The sequence below is a fragment of the Amphiprion ocellaris genome, chromosome 4 (assembly GCF_022539595.1).
Source record: "Amphiprion ocellaris isolate individual 3 ecotype Okinawa chromosome 4, ASM2253959v1, whole genome shotgun sequence".
Taxonomy (NCBI): domain Eukaryota; kingdom Metazoa; phylum Chordata; class Actinopteri; family Pomacentridae; genus Amphiprion; species Amphiprion ocellaris.
In genome coordinates, this window is record NC_072769.1 from 12,238,690 (window position 1) to 12,245,235 (window position 6,546).

General features: G+C 36.8%; 1 long non-coding RNA gene across 1 annotated transcript; it reads left to right on the forward strand.

Annotated features, from left to right (window-relative positions):
• The first annotated feature begins 200 nt into the window (after positions 1-200).
• On the forward strand, positions 201-1,203 carry LOC111564264 (uncharacterized). Its single transcript, XR_002745765.2, has 3 exons — positions 201-474; positions 578-638; positions 741-1,203. It is a non-coding gene; the product is annotated as an uncharacterized LOC111564264 (long non-coding RNA).
• Positions 1,204-6,546: the final 5,343 nt, after the last annotated feature.

The window sequence follows — 6,546 nt, forward strand, 5'->3', positions numbered from 1 at the left end:
CTTAGAAAGGTATATTTGACAGAGGAAATCTTTCCAGGGATATTTTAAAATGAACCTCTGCTGTTGATGCTGATACTGTGACGTCTGTCTTTATCTCAGGTGTCTCATTATCACTGTGAGGATCTTCTGAGTGAAGCCAGCAGAAGGAAAACCTCATCTGGATGTGAAGAAGGAGACTGAATAGACGACATCCTCAGTGAACCACTTCCTGTTTAGCTTTCACTTGTAGAAGGACAGACCAGTTCTCAGTATTTTATTATTCTCTGTTCTTAGTATTCAGGGGTTCTATTTATCACCTTTAACTTCATCTCTGCTGTTGGAGCAGAAACATGTAACCAGTGGCACCTGGTGGTACTCCGCTGTCTGCCTCTGATTGGGGCAGGCAGTGATAAAGTATGTCAGGTGAGTAGGCAGGTGCAGGTGATTTTCTGTGAGAGGCCAGACCAACACGAGGTGTCACTGGTAACTTTTGTGGTAAGATGCCTGTTATTCTATCTTTTAGGGGTAGTTTCTTAACAGATCTTAAGATGTGCACTTTTGAAATAGTCGTTTTTTTTTTTTTTTTTAAATATTGCAGTGTGACCACTGTTTTATGGGGTGAGGGAGCTCCTGCTGTGGGTGAGATGCCGTCATAGCAGGTATGTAGTTTTAAAAAGCTGTTTATTAAATGGAGTCTTTGTCAGCTTGGACCTGTTTATTCATTTAATTAATAAACTGTGTTTTTATTGTTTGTTTTGCAGCGGGAGTTCATCGAGGTTAAACGGTCTCCTGCTGTCTTTTTTTAGGGTTTTTATTTGTAGGTTTTGTTTCGTTTAGTTAGTCCGCTTGGCTTTGCAGGGACGTACACTAAAAGACCTGGGTGCATCGTGTGAGAGCGGACTAACTTTTCTATTTTGTTAATTCTTTTGTTGGGTTTGTTTCATTTCACTTCCCTATTTAAGTCCAATTAAGATAATGATCAGCCTTGACCCGATTCCTGTGAAACCCGACAAAGTGTGACGGTGTTTAGGCACGCATAAATGGAATGCAGTGCTATTGGAGATGCAGTGACATTTTAGAGTGCAGTGATTTGTTTTTCACCTTTGGTTCATCGGGCTCATATGTGATCGGCCTCAAGGGGAGAAGATTGGATTCTGTTCAGACAAGGGGATTGTGATCTTATAATATTTGTATCGTGAGTAATAAATATTAATATTAACCATATATATTCCTGGTTGTCTGTTTTTCTGTGAAGCTTGACCGGGGGTGTCAGGTTTTACAAATACAATCTTAAAAAGTCCATGTTTTTTATAGCAGATATGTTGTATTAAAACATCAACACATTCAGGCCAAGAGCTTCATTATTCTCTTTATTGCACATTTAAAAACTACATTGTTTAACTATTGTCAACTGTAAAGATGTGTAAACACATGAAATAAATGCATGAAATAAATGTGTTGCTGACAGTGAAATGTAAAAACTGAACACTCACAAGACAAGTTGTGTTCTGAAGAGAGAAGGTGAATCTGCAGCATTATTGTTAGTCCTGTAAGGATGAGGAGGACATAAGTGCTGTTCTTCCTCACAGTGATGAAGGAGAAAAGACTCTTCAGACAACCACAGCTGGATGTTCATGTTCTTTGTAGTTCACAGTCCATCAGACTAGATGTTCCCAACGATCCAGACCAAGGCTGGAAGGAAAAGACACTAACAGTGAGGAAAAGATCTACAAGGTTCTTTCATTCCAACTGCAGGAACATTAAATATCAGAACACAGCAGGATATGAATGGAACACAATAGAGTGTTGTATTTTGTCCTATTTTTTGATCTTATGGAAATGTTTGTTTTCCTGGTTGAGGGTAAAGACCATTTTACTGCCTTAGATGAACAATAAGGTTTATTCTATTTTATTCTAATGTATCATTAGCATTAACATGAGCTCCACAGTTATCTCACCATACACTGTTGTAGAGAAAAAAAACAATCTGAAGCAAAGAACAGATATGAACTCAACTGAACTGAGAGATTAACATTCATCAGTAACAGAGTTCTGTGGAGGAACATTAACGTAGATTTATATATATCTGCTGATAATTAAAACAGCAGTTATCGATCCGTTATGATTGATCAACTGTGATCTGCAGGAAACTTAGCTACAGCTTACAGTTAACTAGTTTAAGATGGACTAACCTGATTTAGCATTCGCGTTAACACTAAATGAGGAAACGTAGCCTCAGATTTACAGAACAATTTTAAAACACAATGTTAGAACATGTTTATATCAGAGGTTACAGTCTGATGTTAACTTACAGTAACTTCACTGCTTTATGTGATGTTGTCCAGATGTGGAGAAGAGTACAACTAGTTACAAAAATGTGAGTTTATCTTCACTTTTGGATGCTAACGTTGTTAGCAGCAGCAGAAACCGTAAATGTGGGCGGCTCTCGGTCAGTCTGGCCAATCACTGCTCTCCGGCTCTCAGCCAGTCTGACCAATCACTGCTCTCCAGCTCTCAGTCAGTCTGACCCATACATAGATATTCATATCTATGGCAGCTGCAGCTCCCAGTGAACGGGAGGATTTTATTAGAGGAAGTCAGACACAGTCACACAGAGAAATTGGACCTCACACTGAAACGGAGCTACAGCTCTGTCTTGTAGAAGATTTATTTTCAAAGCTACATGTGTGACGGTAATAATCCGTGCCTGAGCAGACCTCATTAGCACTTCCGCTAGGTCGGCTAACCTTTCCGGTCACTCCAGGGATGCTGTTGTCGGTAATGTACCAGAATATGGATTCATTTTTCGTTTGGGCTTGACAAAGACGAGCACAAAAATATTCAGAGCAAGCGGAGCAGCTAGCTAACGCTTATTGCAGTTTGATTTACATTTTCAAAATCACTTTTTTGAAATCACGTAATTTTTCCGTAAAACAAATCACGGCTTTTATTTGGAAAGAAATACCTGGAAACGTTGTTTATCCGTAATTCTGCTAACTTGACTGAACGTGGGCTGCAGTTCCCGTTATTTAGACATCAATATGATGTATAAATGCAGATGGACTTCATATATTTCACTATGCAGATATTTTTATTGATGTCCAGTACATTTTATAGACAAACATATTTGATACAAATATTAGAAATGGATATGTTTCCTCATAATAATTTAGTTAATGCAATTAAATGTTCATCAGTGATTCATCTTTAGTGTGAAACTTTTACTTTGCACCTATATTTTTAAAAAATGTAGGTCATTCTAAGGTAAGACATTAAAGGATGGTTTTCTTAGGTCAATGAATTGAAGGTTTAATTGACTGAAATCTTTCAGTCAATGTTGAGTTTCTTTCAATTTGAAATATCTCGATGTAATTAATACAGCCCAGTCAGTTACATTTTATATTATTAAGAATTCTTATTCAGTTTAACACTAGATGACGTATCAGTTCATTGAGTATTTCAGAGCCAGTTTTTTTCTTTTCAATTATCTGTAAATAAAAAAATGTAATTGCAATGAAACAGCAGCAACATAAGAAATGACCAAATATACAAAGGAAGTGCAGCTATTTTAATATTTTAAAAAAAGATATATCAGAACATGGTGAAAGTGCAGCTAAAGTTAAGTTAAGGTAGCGAAACTACGGATAAGCAACATTTCCTTTTACTTCCAGAAAAATAAAAGCCTCATATTTGCTATTTATTTAAAAAATAACTGAAAGCAACACTTCCACCAAGTTTGTTTTAGTTTGTTGGTATTTATCAGTGGAGCAGCAGCACATTTTCCACAGACAGTTTTACTGTCCGTTGTCTTGTTTTAATCAGTTTTTAGTTCAGTAATTCAGTCCTTCGGCTGATTGGACCAACAGACACTGAAGAACTCCGACAGCTGGTTGGTAATAAATGATAATTTACTTATCGTTGCCGGTTTTAATGAACTTTATGTTCAACTTCAGAGTCAGATATAATGTGAGCAGTGAACCCCAGGAGTTGGTGGAGTTTATTTGTGTGTGTTGACCAGACAAGAGAGTTAGCATCCAGTGAATATTAGCTTTAACGTGAATTAGCGATGCTAACCGAGCTAGCTGACTAATCCTGATTAGCAGCTAAATGTAGCATGAAGCTAACAATGTTTGTGTTGTTTCCTGTCAACAGCTGAAGTGTTTTGTGTTCATGTAATGTGGTTCATTAAGTTCATAAAACTGTGGCTGGTTGACATTAATGTAACGTTCAGAAAACTTAAACGTGATTAAAACAGTAACATTAATTTTCTAGTTGTCAGTAATCAGCTTTAATTTGACACTAAAACAGACTCTGATAGTTTTAAATGACATCAGTTTCATTAATTTGTTGAAAATTGTCTCATTTGTTGTTGTGATGTTGCTGCTGATTCATTAAAACCAGATGATCCGTGTTGAAGACACGTTTAGTTCTAGTATCAGAAGTACAAGAAGGAAAATGGAAGTTTAGTTCTGCTACGTCAAAGATTTCAGGAATAAAATAACTAAATGAGTCTTTATACCTCCAACTTTATTTTACAATAAAGAAATAATGAAATAATCACCGATAATAAAAATATAAATAGCAGCGAAAACCTGAGAGAAAAATTTCCTGAAAAGTCTGTGAAGGAAAAGCAGCTTTTTATCCTGAAAGATCAGAATCAGCTCCAACATCTGCATCTGACAGCATCAAGTCAGCCAGAAAGAAAAGAAAAAAGAAAATGACTTCTTTCTGATCACATCTGTTCCGCTGCTCACAGTCTGCTGCTACTCACATTCTTCACATTTATAGTCCACTTTTAAAAGTTCAGCAGACAGGTGCTCTGCTTTGGAGTGTGACAATGTCGTCTGTGATGTGGAGAGTGAAGTTTCCGTTTCACCCACAGCGTGCTTTAGGACGCCCGAGTCGGACTTGATGTTTGAAATATTGACCGACAGCTCAGATTTAACTGTCTGTAGTTCCATTTTGATGGTGTGAAACTTTCACTCAAAGCCGCCAGGAGCTGGGTCTTAAAAATAACCGCCATCTCGTTACAGAGTGAAAATAGCAGTTCTTCCTTAAGGTCAGAGATTGCAGCATCTGAGGGCCTCTTCAAAAGAAGACATAGTTGATGAAGGCGTTCTGGAGCAGGACCAGAAAGACCACGACCAAGCAGCCATGGGATCTTCAGCAGCGTCTCCCTCAGGTGGGTGTCAACGGTGTTCACAGTCAGGTCTGTGGTAATCCCATCAAAAAACAAAACAGAAAAAAAATCTAGATTATAAATCAACATGTAACCAAAGCACTCTGTTTATAACGCCATAGTATAGGATGTAGTTCAGAAAATGTCAAAGTATAGTATACTTTTCAAGAATAACATAGTATGGCCTGTAGTTCATAGTATAGCATGTCGGCAAAAAGAACCCAACTGATTATTATGTGGTTCAAAAAGTGCAAAATGATAAAATGTTGCCTAAAATTGTCATGTATGATATGTGGTTCAAAAAATGTCATAGTGCAATATATTGTCAAAACAGTATGTTATTCAAGAAAAAAATCAGAGTATAATATGTTGTCTAAAAAATGCCATAGAATAATATTTCATTGCACAAGTAAAAGTATAGTAATTTTTAAAAATGTCCAAATTCTTATAAAATGTTGCAAAAAAACAAAAAAAACTAAGACAAAAAAAGTCATAGTAATGTGTCAATTCAAAAAGCCTACAGTATAGTATGTCGCCCAACAAACTTCATCATATAGCATCACGCTCTTAAAATGTCATACTTTAGCATGTTGCTCTAAAAACGTCATAGTATAGCATGTCGCTCTAAAAACGTCATAGTATAGCATGCCGCTCTAAAAACGTCATCGTATAGCATGTCACTCTAAAAATGTCATAGTTTAGCATGTCGTCCAAAAAACATCATAGTATAGCATGTTGCTCTAAAAACGTCATAGTATAGCATGTCGCTCTAAAAACGTCATAGTATAGCATGTCGTCCGAAAAACGTCATCGTATAGCATGCTGCTCTTGAAACGTCACAGTATAGCATGTCGCTCTAAAAAGTCATACTATAGCATGTCGCTCTTAAAAACGTCATAGTATAGCATGTCGCTCTAAAAACGTCATATTGTAGCCTTTGGTCCAAAAAATGTCATAGTATACCATGTCACTCTAAAAACATCATAGTATAGCATGTCGCTCTAAAAACGTCATAGTATAGCATGTCACTCTAAGAACGTCATAGTGTAGCATGTCGCTCTAAAAACGTCATAGTGTTGCATGTTGCTCTAAAAACGTCATTGTATAGCATGTCGCTCTAAAAATGTCATAGTATAGCATGTCGCTCTAAAAATGTCATAGTATAGCCTTTGGTCCAAGAAACGTCATAGTATAGCATGTCACCCAAAGAACATAGTATAGCATGTCGCTCTAAAAACTTCATAGTATAGCATGTCGCTCTAAAAACATCATAGTATAGCATGTTGCTCTAAAAAACATCATAGTATAGTATGTCATCCAAAAAACGTCAGACTATAGCATGTTGTCCAAAAAACGTCAGACTATAGCATGTTGTCCAAAAAACGTCA